The sequence below is a fragment of the Gambusia affinis genome, linkage group LG17 (genome assembly GCF_019740435.1).
Source record: "Gambusia affinis linkage group LG17, SWU_Gaff_1.0, whole genome shotgun sequence".
Taxonomy (NCBI): domain Eukaryota; kingdom Metazoa; phylum Chordata; class Actinopteri; order Cyprinodontiformes; family Poeciliidae; genus Gambusia; species Gambusia affinis.
This window is the reverse complement of record NC_057884.1, coordinates 4,695,695-4,710,886: the sequence shown is the minus strand read 5'-3', so window position 1 is coordinate 4,710,886 and position 15,192 is coordinate 4,695,695. Positions and strand designations below refer to the sequence as shown.

The 15,192-nt window shown below is 40.9% G+C and overlaps 1 protein-coding gene across 5 annotated transcripts in view; it reads left to right on the top strand.

Moving 5' to 3' along the window:
• lhfpl2a (LHFPL tetraspan subfamily member 2a) overlaps nucleotides 1–15,192 on the top strand; it is a 51,061-nt gene that overhangs the window by 17,391 nt on the left and 18,478 nt on the right. For 3 of the 5 annotated variants that reach the window (XM_044144245.1, XM_044144243.1, XM_044144246.1), the window contains exon 2: nucleotides 6,478–6,565. The exons of 1 other annotated variant lie outside the window; for it this stretch is intronic. The gene's annotated coding sequence lies outside the window, so the exon portion shown is untranslated. Of the gene's footprint in view, nucleotides 1–6,477; nucleotides 6,566–6,913; nucleotides 6,956–15,192 lie in introns of those variants that run through there. One more of the 5 variants, XM_044144249.1, reaches the window with a different exon arrangement.

The following is a 15,192-nucleotide window of genomic DNA, read 5'->3' as shown; positions in this document are numbered from 1 at the left end:
TTAAAAAAAAATTATTTCACACAACGACCAGACGAGGACTGCTGTTTTGAACCGAGCGGCGTTCAAACCTATTGGCTGTGTCTTTGTAGGTTGGAACCCATGTTCTGATGCTGACACAGCGTCAACTTTATGATTACAAGAAAATGTGGGAATATTATTCAGGCCAAAGCCGGTCAGTTTGCACAGAACCTCTGTGGTTCCTAATCAATCCCAGTCTTGTGATGGGAGCTCTTATGTAACACAAATCAAACAAACATCTGTTGTGTTTTGTGTAAGAGCCGATGTCTTCCCTTAGTGAACAGAAACTCATGAAACAATAAAAACTGAAATTGAGAAAACATTCTCATTAACTGACAGAAATAAAAATGGTAATTAATGGGGATAACTAAGTAAATGGAACCACTTTATGTGCTTATAAAACTAACTAAAACATACTGAAATTACAGATATGGTATCCTTTGTTTTCGTGTTTATGAATTTATTTTTTAGCCTTTCTGAACTGACATTAAACAGTTATAATAACCTTTCTGAATTCTGTACCTAAAGATGAACTTACAAAAAAACTAAAACTACTACTACATCTAATAAAAAGGAAATTGAAACTAAACAGTATTTACCTAATAATGACTAAAGAAGAGTAGCAAACGCACTCTGAAAACTAACTGGATTAGACAGACAAAATAAAACTAAACAGTAATGAAAAACCCCAAACTATCAGAAACCTGCTTCACACACAAACCTCAGTGAGCATCTGATCGTCGGCACTCGTTAACCAATCACTCAATTTGTCTTAATTGCTCGCCCGTAAAGTCATCGGTGCTGGGAGAAGCGAAGTGGCTGCTTCCTGACACCTGCGTGTGCGGTGTGCTCTGACCTGAGGGATGAACCATCTGAGCTGGGTGTTTTAATGAGAATGCTCCGTGCTCAGACTCACATGCCTCTTATTACAAACCCACAGACCCAACGGAGGATGGGATCAACAAATAAAGAACAGCTTGTCGGGTTTTCTTTTCAACCTTGCCAGACACAGCGGTAACCCATGACTTCAATTAGACAGTGTCCACATTTGGCTCCTTCTTGGTTGTTTATGGAAACATTTGAATAGTTTGTTTGGGATTCTGTGTTATTTTTCACTGGCTGTGCTTTCCATTGCAAATGTGCGCAAAACCTTTTTCGATATTTCGCAATTGCAGTGTTTCCATTAAATACAGTACATTCACTGTTTTGGTGCAGTTAAAGTTCATCTGATAAGTCATTAAAAATCCTCCTCCTGCCACTTCCTGTTGTCTTCTTCGTCTTTTCCGCCAGTAGTAGCATCCTGTTGTTGATGCAAAAAAAGTGTTTCCATTACAGTTTTTCTGCCGTAAGAAACTTTTTTTTTTTTAAATTGCCCTGCTTCCTTTAAGCAAACTTATTTTCGTAATTCCAGTTTGCAGAACTACATGGTCAATGGAAACGCGGCTAGTAAAGCAGAGATTCAACATTCAGCCTGGTAGCTGAATGCTAAATGTAGAAGATAATTCTCGAAATACTCACAATAAATTCTGAAAACAAGCAGGTCAAAATGAGCCAAGTCAATTTTTTTGTCCGGCATATTATAGAAACACATCATCTGACTTTAAAGAGAAGTCAGAGAAGTCCTATGTGGGAATGACGCCACCACATGGTAAACACCCTACAGTTGTACAGGGCTTCATCTTGACCAGAGGTCCAAAAAGATCTTTGCATATCATCCAACCATTCCTGCTCACATTCAGATGCAGATGGTTGTAACCTGCTACATTGTAGCCACGACTGCCCTTTGTGCAGTATGACAGAAACAAGGCTGCCACGCACCAGTGGAAGTCAAAATAATGGCTTATTCCTGGAACCTTGATGTCGTTTTACGCATGCAGGAGACTTATTCATTATTGAACTTGAAGAATCTCCAACTTTAGAATTTGTTTTCTTTGATTTTTAGTTCCGACACTTTTTGCCTAAAGGTGATAAGAGATACTGTGGAAATGTACAGTAATTGTCAGACTCTTTAAAAACCTGTGACGTATCGCTTTGAGTAAGCAGTGACAGAACTGAAAAAGATGCCAACATTATCCATTAGCCGGTTGTGTTATTGGTAGAGTTCTAAGAAATCATTGGCATGTGTATAGTTTTTCTACCAAGGACCCAAAATGCTTCCAGAGGTAAAGATTGAAACACGGCATCTTCCGAAGACTCCGAGAGTCTTCATCAACTGAGTCTGTCAACAAAACAAAGAAACTTAGTATTTACTTCCTTTCCCTTTTCAAAATAAGAAGCTCAAACATAGATGCAGTGTTGATAGCTTACTCGTACTCCACCATAACCTGGAAGTCGAAAATGTCTACTTCCAAGTATAAATCAAACCACGAACGAGTGGAGGCTGAAGAAACGTTCAATGAAATGGCACAGACTCCAACTATTAAGTAGTCCGAATCATTTTCTTTGCATTGAACATTTATTCAAAGTAGTATCTAAAATACCAACTGAGCCATTGGTTTTAGTAGAGCAATGAAGCAACATATCATCGTCCTACAACTTTTAGCATATGGCAAACCCAATGGCGATTGCTAATCTTTAAAATCGTGCAAACGGAGTAACTCTGTTATTAAATGCGCTCCCTAAAACTACTTCACTGAAAGAAGGCAACCCCTTCCAGTCAATTCCCCGTTTCCCAAAACCCTTAACTACCATAAGAAAGACCCTTTTGTGGTCAGCCTGGCTTTGGAGAACATACCTCCAGTCCCCACATAAGAGTCAATCTCCAGCTGTGGAAGTGGCTCGGCAGCTGAACTCCGCCGCCTGGTATCCAACAGCTCCTACTGAGAGGCATTGCTGGGTTTTATGCACGTTGGGGCATTTTCTGGCATCACTTGAGAGAGCAAAAATAGTAGTCGGATTGTAACACTCGGGGAGAAAATCCTCTCAGCTGTGGCAATTTGGAACATAACCAACAAAGATTTACGCGGCCGAGGTTCCCTTGAGGTCAAAAGTATGATCACAGCACATGGCGAGAGGGAGAAAATAGTCTGCAATTATCTTACTTTTCATTCAGACTTTGCAGCAGTGTCCTGTTGTTGGATCCGATCGGTATAATGTGCTTTCTTTCTGCCTGCTTTCTTGATTACAGAAAATGGCCAACTATCAGTGTTGGTTTTATGATTGTGTGACTGCCGCTGGCATGGGTTTATTGGCCTAATTAATGTCACAGTTCTCGGACGGAAGCTGTTGTGCAAATAATGTATTATTCAAGGTTTTTGTGGTAAAATGGTGTTTGTTTTTCCACTGTTTGGGCCTTTATTCATATTGCCGATTGGATAGATTTTGGTTATGTTTGTTAATCCTCGCGACAGGCTCCATTAAAAACAAAGCAAGCATTTGGTGGCTGGAAAAAGATCCTTTTCTATTTATTTCCTCTGTTTAAAAGCATTTGGCTAAGACTTAAGGGATCATTTCTACTTTATAACTCAACACATATCTGAACACACAGTGCAGATATGCCATGCCAATGGATTAATAATACTAAAACCAAACAAGGTAGTGCAGTATATAAGCAAACCAAATGGCGTGCATCTGATAAAAGTGTCTTTATGTCCATTATTAGAGTTTCAACTGGATTTGGAACAAATGACATGAGGCTTTAGTTGAACAAAAAATATAGTTTTTACTTACTAATATCACCTCTGCTATGACATCACAAATAAATTACTTGTTAATGGACTTGTAGTTAGAAATTTTTCCAGTTTTGCCCGATCTGTTAAACTTAAAATTGGTCGTTTGTACAATGTCTAGTAAATGGGTGAGTGGATGTAATATTGAGTCCAAATTTCAGAAAGAAATTAAGCTACGCTCTTGAGTTAGCCAAGTTATTCGGCGCCACTTTTTTGTGTATATTCTACTGAAAATGTTTAGATTTACATAGTAGCAGTCAAAGTCTCTTCTTTAACCTCGTCAACGTGTCAGCGGGTCCATGAATAATTGAAAAAAAATAAAACAAAACACTTCCTCACTGCCGTGTTGTCCTGACCATTTAGCAGCTGTTGCTTTGGCTCTACTGAAATGTGTGCATGCCTCTTGGGAATAAGTTGTTTCCCCATGTCTCGCTGCAGCTGAGTTATGGTGTGATCGCATGCATAGCTTTTTTGCAGATGATGTAAGCAGAAGCCAAGCAGAGATTAATGAGATATCCTAAATGGCTGGATAGACGAATACATTTCACACTGTTGAGCTTCAACAATGTAGTTGTGCTTTTTGCTTATTTTTGAGATATTACCCTTGAGACATTCTTCAGTAATATCTTTTGTTGATTTCTCAGCAAATCCTCTTTCACCTGAGGGTTAACTAGGCAAAGTGCTTGTTCTTGATGGACATTATGCTTTAGGAGACTTCAGAAAGTCTCGCAGAACGGGAGGAAAGCAATCAGGCATTAGTTAATTAACCGCAGCTTCGCATTTGTGTGCAGCAGGGAAAGTAACTCGAATCTTCTGGTGACAACAGAAACATGTTTGTGGCTTTTTGTAAACCCCAAACTTCTGATCCACATTTTTTTTTTTTGTAACATTCACTAGCTGTCAGGACAATTAAGACATACACTTTGTTACTACGTGGTGCTTTTTGGGTTCCTTGAACTTTGTTTGCCTTTTTAAAAATCTTAGAAATTATATTTTGTTTGGCAACACTATGAACATCCAGCTGACACACAACAGGCTTACCATTTATGAGAATCCTAGTACCCTCTAATGCTTACTCTTGGTTTTGGCTTAGTTTCTCTGTCAGTTCATGCCTAAGGCTGCTCAATCTTCCACAACAAGCTGCTAACTTGGCATTCAACATGATGCAGAACAACGGATATGTCACAGTGGATTTGTAAGCTGCAATGATTTTTCATAAATTTCACTTGTTTCAAAGTCACAATAACACAAAACCCACTCCTTTCTGTAGAACTTGTGTGAAAATACATTGTATATTTAAGCTAACACAAACCAATTTCCCTCTATCCAACATGCACTGTTTGGTGATAATATCCTGAGTTTTGCTCTAATTTTCCGACTTTTACATCTTTTTGAATATTCCAGTCAAACAAAATTCTTTATAGCAAAATATAAACAATAAAAATCACATTTCAATTAGCTAGCTTAAAGAATGGTGATAGATTACAAAGACGTTAGCCTCGTTAATATTTCCTGGGTCTTGATAAACAAGTTAATAACAGATATGTTTCTAAACACATAAAGAAACTGCAATATGCCGTTTACGTTTGGTTTTTGTTTGCTTTTATTACCAAGCTCATATTTTAAGCTGTTGAATTTTCCACAACAGTTTTCCAGCCTCGCCTTTTTATATGAGAGGCTAACACAACTTTCAGGATTTTGCTTTATTTCTTTTGCAACTATTAGAATCTGCTTCGACATATCAATAGAATGAAAAGTATTCAGAAAAGAACAAAAAACAAACGTCAAATTCACAGCGCTGAGTTGAAGCACGGTGAGCTAATATTGAGATGCTAGTCTAACTGGGTCAGAGCAGCACTGCGGGCTCCTCAGGATGAATTTGGTAAAATGCCTTTAACTCACAGCAGCTTTAGATTTATTAGGAATTATGTCTTTGGACACCAGATCCATATAACTTGAACATCATGTTTTATTTTGCCCTCGTCCAGCTCACGTCGTAAGCTGCTGGACGATCAACAAGCTGCAAACTTTTCATATCACGTGTTGCAAAGTAGTACCGACTGTTTCTTTAAAAACAGATGCCTGCTGTGGCTGGAAACGATTTAACCTGCGATGACTGAATCCAAACAGTAAATTTGTGAAGCATAAAGCTGAAACTTGCTCATAACTCAACAAGGGAAAGGCAAAGTCAGGCTACAACCTTCTATTGGTTCATTATCCCCGTAGGGCAGACCTTTCAAACGGCATTCAATCACTTTGTTTTATTGGTTGAACGATATTGATGGAAACTGATTTAAACTGTTGCAAAGGGCCAGTCTCAGCATTTTGTAAATTAAATGTGACCACAAGTTTACTTCTGTTGGACGTCGCCCATCGTCTCAGTACAGTTTCAGCTAGGCTGGTTTTAGGACAAAAACAATGCATGAGTTCACAATCAAGCTAAAACTACATGAGTTAAGTTAGTAGATTTAAAGTTTTTGCTCCATGGATCTAAAATTGGCCATCTGCCAGCGGCTTTACGCCTCGCTTCGTCACGCGCTCCACATTATGCAACTTTGCCCTAACGAGCGTCGCAGACGTCAGCGTCTGCTGGCGTTTTTATGGACATGTGAAACCGTTTAAGTTTCTCCAGGTGCAGCTTCTTCCCTGTGACATGTTTAGATGGAAAATACCAATAAGCAATCAGAAAAGGATGCTTGTTACTGCTGGAGAGCCAGCGATGACTAAACCGTTGGCCTCTGGAGATGGTATGGTTTTGTCGTTTGGACTCAGAGCTCTTTTCTCTCTACAGGTTGTGCAGGATCAAGAGACGAGACTTACATCATCTGGCTTTAACTGAAGAGACTTGCCTGCGTTCATTATCAGATTCCACACAAGAGGTTGGTGTTTCGCCCTGTAATGCCCTTTTGCGCTATATACAAAATTGGCGTCTCTGGTAAGAATTTGTACAAATCTGAAAATAAATCCATCTGTTGTCGCCAAAGCAGAATTTCAGACTGAAGATTTTGGAAACCTTAAGTTTTAGGGAAGGAGTCAATTTTTTTTGAAAAACTCACAAGCTGCGTTTCCATTGACCGTATAGTTGTGCAAACTGGAATTATGAAAATTAAATTTTCTTAACAGAAACACGCCAATTTTGGAATAAAAAAAAACAAACAAACACGTTTTTCATTGAAAAGTGTTTGGAAAACTGCAACGGAGACACTTTTTTCACATCATCAACCGGATGTTTTTACTGCTGGAAAAGATGAAGAAGACAACAGGAAGTGGTAGGATGATGATGTTGTGGCATGTTTTTTAATGACTTGTCTCGTGAACAAACTTATTCACATGTAATTTTTTTTATTGCATTTCTCATTTAATGGAAACACCACAATTGCAAAATTGTGTTTGTTCAAAATTGGCAGATCATCGACAAAGTTTTGTGCACACGCGTAATGGAAACATAGCTACTGGTGATCCGTCTTCACGTGGAAGGTTTTATTTCTGTTGGAAATGTCTTTGTATTTTATAATTCACGATACTATGGTCTCTTAGAAGAGAAACAGGCCCGCAGTATCACAGATCAGCCACAATAGTTGACAGTGGGTTGTTAAAGTTGCACCTGAGACTTGAATGACTTTATTCAAATTAAAGTACATTTTCTCTTAACCATTCAATGTAAGATTATGCCAGTGCAACAAAGAGAGACTTTTAAGGTGTACATATTTCTGCTGGCAAGTGGGTTTCTGACTGGCCTGTGAGTCCAGAGTAAAGCTTTTCCTTTGGAGAAAGATGATACAAAGGCAAACACAGCTTCCTGCTATTCTTGTGATGATAATATTGGGGTTCCTGACATTTCTTCCAAGTGGAAATACCATCTGTTCCCATGGCCTCAATGGTTCCAGCACATGTTGGCCAACATCCGTCTGCCTACAAAGTCTGTCACTTACAATCAGTCCAAACTCAGATTGTCAGTGAAGACATTATAATTGTATTATAGGCATTTTATCATAGCGTCTTAGCAAGTGGCATTGTGCCTAGCCATTTCCGTTTCCAAAAGTGCATTTTCATTGAAATACTTTCAATATGCTCTATGAAAAAGTTTGCGAATGACCAGGGTTTGTGTTCCACAGCAAATACTGAACCACAAACAGGTGGGAGGGGCACTTTATTTGGACATTATGATTAGAAAAGTAACACATGAGCTTAGAAAATCAACAACACCCTACCTACTGCTGAGCATGGTGACGGTAGCGTCACTGTTGGGGTTTTTTTTTTTTTTTTTTTAGCTTTTTCTAATGCTCTGCAAAAAGGGATGAAATTATTCTTCAAATCCAAACATCAAAACTCTGAATTTGATGTGTTTCAAATTCACACTGTCTAAAGATTGTTTTCAGACAGTCTGCTCTTTGTTTATTCCTATAAAACCTAATATTTTACAGCGGCTTGCAGAGCTAATCTCATGACCCATATAACTCAACTGGGGCTCCTGTACTCCTCACTAAGGCTTCAAATCAATCGTGTGTATTTATCTGGCGAATAAGGAAGTAGTGGGGGCTGTTTTTGAAATATAGAGTGAAAACAATGGAGCTGGAAATAATGAGCAGGGCCACCTGTGAAGGCCATTGAATTGGAAATCCCCCTCTAACATAACAAACAAAACTACTAGTTTGAAGCTGTGGCCTTAGAGTAGCGAAACGTCGTGTCAGCAGCTCCCTTCCTGTTGTCTCATCCAGGGTTCTGGTTTCCATCTTCATTTTATTTCTGTCACTATTTGTCACCCAGGTGATATCTTAGTTCACCTATTCATCAAACATGACGACCCCCCCTCCCCCCCGATGTTATCGGCTCTCTTTGGACTCATTTTGTGGCTGTGGGAAACCGCCGTGGTATAATCTGACATGGACAAGTTTCTGTCAGCTTTTCGTAAAAAGGAGCTTCACCGATTCGACACTTCAACACTGGCATCTTTGTCCGCAAGCCATTGTCTCTCCACGTCTCACTTTACTCCCCCGAAACCAGCCTAACAATAGCAACACACTTCTCCTTTGCTCACATCCCCATCCATCTCCTTATTTGTCCTCATACCTCGTCTCCCAACGTCTTGTTACTCTAGAGTTTCTTCTGCTGGGAGCAGGGATAACATCAGAGAGAGAGAGAGTGCTGCCAATGCTTTTCAGCAGTGCTTGCGTTTTGATTTGAAGCAGAGGACCAGGTTGAGCCCAGAGTGACCCCCTCTCCCTCCCCAGGAGCGTTCGGATGAAGCAGGCTCAAAGATCTGCGTTTGCGGGGGAGTTTATCTTGTTTTGTGCTATTGTGGGAAACTCCGCTGGGAGCAGGAAGGTCAGAACTACAGGGAAGTTAGGATTAAAGTTCGCTTTCCCCCGAGCAGAAAACAAAGGGAAAACAACACGTATGGGGCCAAACACTGAGTCCATCCAGCTTAGTGGAGTGACTTTTTTTTTTTTCTCTTCAAATTTGGCCCAGAAAAATAGGATTTAAAGTGGAAGGACTCTTTTTGTTGTTTGTGGCCCCCTGAGGGCAGTAAGCAAGGCATAATGGAAACAGTGATAGACCTGAGGGCCTCAAATACTTTGACTCCTTGACATAAGGGAGTGTTTGGGGCCCTCCTTCAGTTAATCAGCTGTCAGAGCAAAGATGTGTCAAGAATTTCTTAAAGGGGCAGTATTATGTGTTTTACAGACACGTAATGCCATTTTATAATACAATCAAGTAACTATGTTAACTTAAGTTGTTATAAAAATGCTGTGCATATAACATATGACTTAAAAGCAATTTGACTTCCTAATTCAGCACCTTGAAATCGGGCCTCTGTCTCTTTAAGAAACTCCTGCTCTTTCTGAAACTCCGCCTTCAGGAAGTCATCACAACATGGCTCCTTAAGTGGTGGTTGATAGCTAGCCGGGTTTTCAGTTGCCTAGCAAGACCTGCGTGGACATCTCCTCTAGTTCATCACCACAGTCAAGCAAGCTAAATGCTAACATAAACACGCTCACAGGTTTAATACACTGGATCCTTGCTTGAGAAGGTGAAATGCCAAGCTGCAATGCTACTTGACATGCTGCCCCGCAACAATTGCAAACCAGCCAATCCAGGAGCGCAATTTGTTTCCTTTGGCTCCGATTGGCTGTTACCCCAGGAGCGGAGATAAGAAACGCTGTACTTATCAATGCATAACCTATGAAGGTATATCTGGTTTTTAAGCTACTAAAATAGGCAACTATTTTGGTGGCTCTTGTGTATTCTGGTCCCAAACCCCTACGTATAGCTTGGATCTACTGTAGATGTGTTTTGCTGATGAGGCGTTACCTAAACTATTGTTTTATCCCAATTAAGACAACATCAAGATGTGTTGGTTGGTATTTTAAGGAGTTATGTTTTTCTTTCTTGCCATCTTGCTCCGTATTCCATCGTTATCTCCCTCTCTCTCCTTCTATCTCTGTGATGGAGGTCTGTGTTGCTGCTGTTGCTCCTGCTGCTGTGGCTCCACCTCCTTAACCCTCAGCTCAGACATCACAAGTTGATATGTAGCTGTTCACTGATGCCATACAGATGGTGTCAGAGTGGGGCGAGGCAAACAGCAAAACGATCTCCGGGCAAGACGTCGCCGGGACCTTTCTCCGTCTGTGGCGGAGTTGGCTGACCACCCACTTTGAGGCCGGAGGGGAAAAAAAAAAAAATGTCAGATGGTCTTTTGTTTTGTGCCTCCTTCCTGCGCGGGCTCATTGGACCGCGGGTGTTTTTGGTCAGTGTGAGGAGATGAGGCATTGTTGACCTTCCTCCCTCAGAGGCTTATTTGAAGCTCCCCCCCTCCGCATCCCTGAGGAGAACGACTCCTGCTCCCTGTCAGCTCTCAACCACTCTGACGTACAGTCGGTCGGACTGCATAAACAGATGTTTTCAGGGGAGACAGTAACCATATACTAAAAGATAAAAGGGAAATATTCATGTTCCCCCCCACTTAGATCCATGTGTGCAGTTTTTATTATGCGCCGTGTAAGTATGTAGTGTAAAACAAGACTTGTGGGATACTTAAGATTGTTTTCTCTACAAGTCCTCCAACTACTCCTCACAGTCAGAGGTGTTTTTCCTGACTTGATCCTCCGTGTTGGACGGGTACGCCCCACACCTCTGGCAGGTGCACGCCCTAAAGGGCCGAAAAGCTCCACTGTGGGTCTGTTCAACACTCTTGTGCTCTATTTCTTTCCCACGCTCCTGTCCTGCAGGGATTTTCTCACCTTTAACACATCTGCACGTTTATGATCCAGCCGCGCTCCCTTGTTGGTTCATAAATTAAACACGCTGTACAGATAACACTCCTACGCTGAGATATGTTGGACTTTGACTTCTATCGACAGGAGAGTGTCACATAAAGATAACGGAGTTTGAGCTCTGAAATAAATATGCAGTAAGTGCTTTGAAAAAAAAAAGTCTTGTTATTATTCTGTGTTGTGCTGTTTTTTTACATTTGCCCCGGTTAGGTTGGAAGATTCTCTATTGTAAAAACGGAAATCATCGTTGCTCAGGTTTGTCGTCATCTGATGTGAAGATTACAACAAAAACACAGCTGAGTAAAGTACAGATTTCCTCTACTGAATTTCAACCAAAAAAAAAAGTTAAAAAATACTTCTTGAATTCAAAAACCTGACAGAGGCCCAAAAAGATGCTAATGCTAGTAGTTCCACAGTGGATGTGTCCAAATTCAGAGGCAGCGCTCTTGGCCGACCTCGTTGACCGCAAATACCCAAACTGAGTGGCTTGAAGAAGAAACGCGACTAAAATCAGATGTGAATAAATGTCATGGAAGTTTGATTACGTTCCAATAGACGTAGACGGAAAACACGAGAAATACAAATTGACATTCGAAAGGACTTATCAGTTGCCTTTTGTGATGTCACCAGTGGCACATGGAAGCATGATTGTAGTAGGGTAGATTTTCTTTACACAGAATAATTATAAATCAAAAATGTGATCTTTATATGTGGCTCTCTAGGTGGAAAACGACACATAAAGTGAGTTTAGTTGATTTGACAGAAAATTCTGGTGAGTAGCTTTGAATTATAATTACATCTGTGAAGTTCTGCCCTTATATAAATATGTCTTTATAAACATGTGCATTCTGAATCACTTCTTTTATTGTAACAACAATGATTAAAAGGAGCATCCAGCTTGACTTGATCTGTAGGTTCGGTTAGATTTTTCTTCTTCTTCTGTGTGCGTATGTCAAACATCTGTCTCCATGTGGCGGCTGATGGGTTCTTGACGGGGCCAGATGTGCTGCAGCAGCTTCCCTCTGCGCGATTCAAACTCAACTCAGACCGCCATGACACCGCAGACGTGCAGCGCCGAGGACTGGATTTGTCGCTGCGTATCTGTTGCTGAAGGTTTTCTGAGGGCGGGGAAATCCCAAACGGAGCTGAAAGGAGACACAGCGAGGACATTCACTTTAAATTAAGCCCCAGCAGGATGGCAGACTGTCCCTTTGTCTCGGTTGCTCTGCTGTTTTAGGAATTTGTAAAGCAATTGTCATCCGATTTCCCTTCTCAAAAGAAAATGGAAAGTCTGTAATCTCTCGGAGGAGTTCATCACTGAATCAGTCCATATGGCTCCATAAATCCTTCTTGCCTCTTCATTTCTTGGTGTCCTCGGGGTGGCTGAACCGAGGAGTGATGCAACGCGGGCGGGCGCACCTCTGATTGAAAACACGTGGCGATAAAAACCTCATTGAGATATCTGAGGAATGTCCGGAAATATTGTTTCGACACGGGCCAAAACAGAGCTTTTGGTTACGCTGGTTTCAATTTTTGTTCTTTCTAAAGTACTTTTTCTTTCTGTCTTCAGAATAAATTTGGGATTGGGTATATATATATATATAAAAAAGAAAATGAATTTAAATTAACAACACCACATCAATCATTTTCATCATGTAGTTGTGGGAAAAGACTGCCATTCGTTTGAATTCGTTCTCTCTTGGTAAGTCTGTTGGGGTTGCTTCTAAAGACTGGAGTCTCTTCCCATTCTTCGTTGCAGAATAGCTCACTCTCCAATAAATAGTTGAAATAGATCCTTGTCGCAGATTTTCTGTTGGATTTAGGACTTCGCTTTGACTGGGCCGCAATGAAACACAAAAATATTTTTGACCTGAACCATTCCAAAATAGCTCTGGCTGTGTGTTTAGAGTCATTGTTCTGCTGGAAGGCGACCCTCGACCTCAGTTGGAAGTCTTTTGCAGACCCGGCTCGAGCCTGGAGGCATTGTGTTCGAGCCCCATCTGACCCGACTGTGTTTCTAGCTTTAGCTTAGCAACGTCCAGCTCCATTTTGTTGCTTGTCGTAGCTACAAGGCGAGTCAGGTGCAAATCATCAGTGATGTGTGATTGACAGGAGCGGAGACACGTGTTACTGCAGTGCAATGTTCTCGCTTCGGTCTAATGAACTTCTGCACCCAACTAACTCTCACCTTGGTTTGTTTAATCAAGGAGTTAAACTATCCATTCCTCTACTTGGACTGTAATTAGTAGATTAACACAACTTTATATCATGCATTTGGCTTTCTTTGTGCTAGATGTGCAACCCGACCTGAACCTGGCCTGAATTTCTGTTCGGGTTCAGATCAGGACACAAATATAAACTAAATCGCTTTCTTCTTTATTAGGTTGTTTGCACTTGTAATTTGTCTAGAGGTATTAAAGTTAAGAGGCCTGAATACTTATGCAACTAACACTTACCAGAGTTGTATTTGTAAAAAAACAATTCAAATTCAGAAGGAGTTTTGTTTAGATAGCACTTTTTCAGCATCAAGGCAGTTCAAAGTGCTTTATTGATCCCAGAAAGAAATTTTCCTTTCACTTCACAACGATCCGCTACTTTATGTTGGCCTATAACACAAAATCCCACTGAAATACATTGACCCTTGTGGTCGCCACAGTCAGTGCAAAATGAAAAAATTTGAAAAGTTTAAGGTGTATGAATTGTTTACAAGGCACTGGATGTGACTTTCAGACTTCTTTTAGCCAGCAGGGGGCAGCCTTTGAAATTTCAGAGCTCAAAGCTACACAGAAACACCAAACTTCTTGCTTATTTTACGACTTTGATATACTAATGTCAAACATATGTGCTTTTTATTTCCTCTGCCAGTGTAATATAAACATTTTCTCTGAATAAAAGACAGTTCGGCATGTTTGGTCAATCAATAACTGTAACTCCTGAATTGCCATCCCTTCCATGCCTTATTCAAAACAGAACCTTGTGTTTCACGTTCTGGTCACTCAATAAATTATCTTCGCAGACATCTTGGCTAACCTGCCGGGCTGATTTCGTAGTCCGACCTGTTACTTGTTAGCTGCTTGTTGCCCTGCTTTGCTTCACAGTCGTCGTCTCTCTTCAGATCTACCTGACTCCGCTGACCGTCGTGTGACGGGGGGGAGATGAATGACCAGCAACATCACGGGCCACTCGGCTGACTCTGTGTGAGAGATGTGTTGGCCTGACATGTGGGTCTTTCCTCCTGTCCGATCCTCCGGTCTTTGATGTGAGAGCCTGAGCTCCCATTACCGCTGGAGGAAACTTGTCAGATCGTCTTCGCTCTCACTTCACCTCCACAGATGTCTTCTCTCTCTGTTTTGGAAGATGATTTGTGGTCAAGTCTTGGCATGAATAGCGAGTTCAAAGCACCTAGACGGTGTAGTGGAACCGGGTCTGCTAAAAGCGAGGTTCTGGAGGCGTGCAGGATATAAGCAGACCGCAGTCACGGTGGGTTTCTAAATTGAAACCACAAATGCACTAAGTCATAGATTTTCCTGTGCGTGTTGAGAAATGAAATAAGACATTTTTTTGTTTATAGTTGAAAATGGCAAGACACTTTAACACATGAAAACAATGACGCACCGTAGAAACTGGTTGTTGTCTTCTACTGTTCTGTAGTCCAAAAGAAAGTTTGGAATAAACAGATTTGGTCGATAAAACAAGTTGTCTTGGGCACATTTGCACGTTTGGTCAATGAAAAGCAGCGCCGTCCCCAGTGTGAAGAAAATATAGTTTCCCGCTAACCATTCGCGGATTCACTTGGTCGTGAGTTTCTAACTCCAAAATTCACAGATCTGCTGACTATTTTTTTTCATGGAAAATATCTAAAATATTTGACAGAAAAAGCATCTTGGGAAGCTGAAACACCTAGCCACAATGCTACTGGACACGCTATGGGCAATCCAGTTGCCCTTGGATTTGCTACTTTCCTTGATGCCAATCCAATGCACCAAGTTATTGCCTGTACCCTCAAGAGTGGAGATAAGAAAGACTGTAAATGTTAGCTTCTGCCGTAGTGCTAAATAGGTCAACACTGTTCGCATTAACGGATATTAAGGTATATTTGATGGACAGTAATACGTCTTTTTAGAGGGTTTCTCCACTAGTGTCCGTGGATTTAAAGTGTTTGTGACTGTGGGTCCACTGTACTGCCATACATTCTGGTGGTTGTTGATGCTGAAGTTGGTATCTGATTTTAA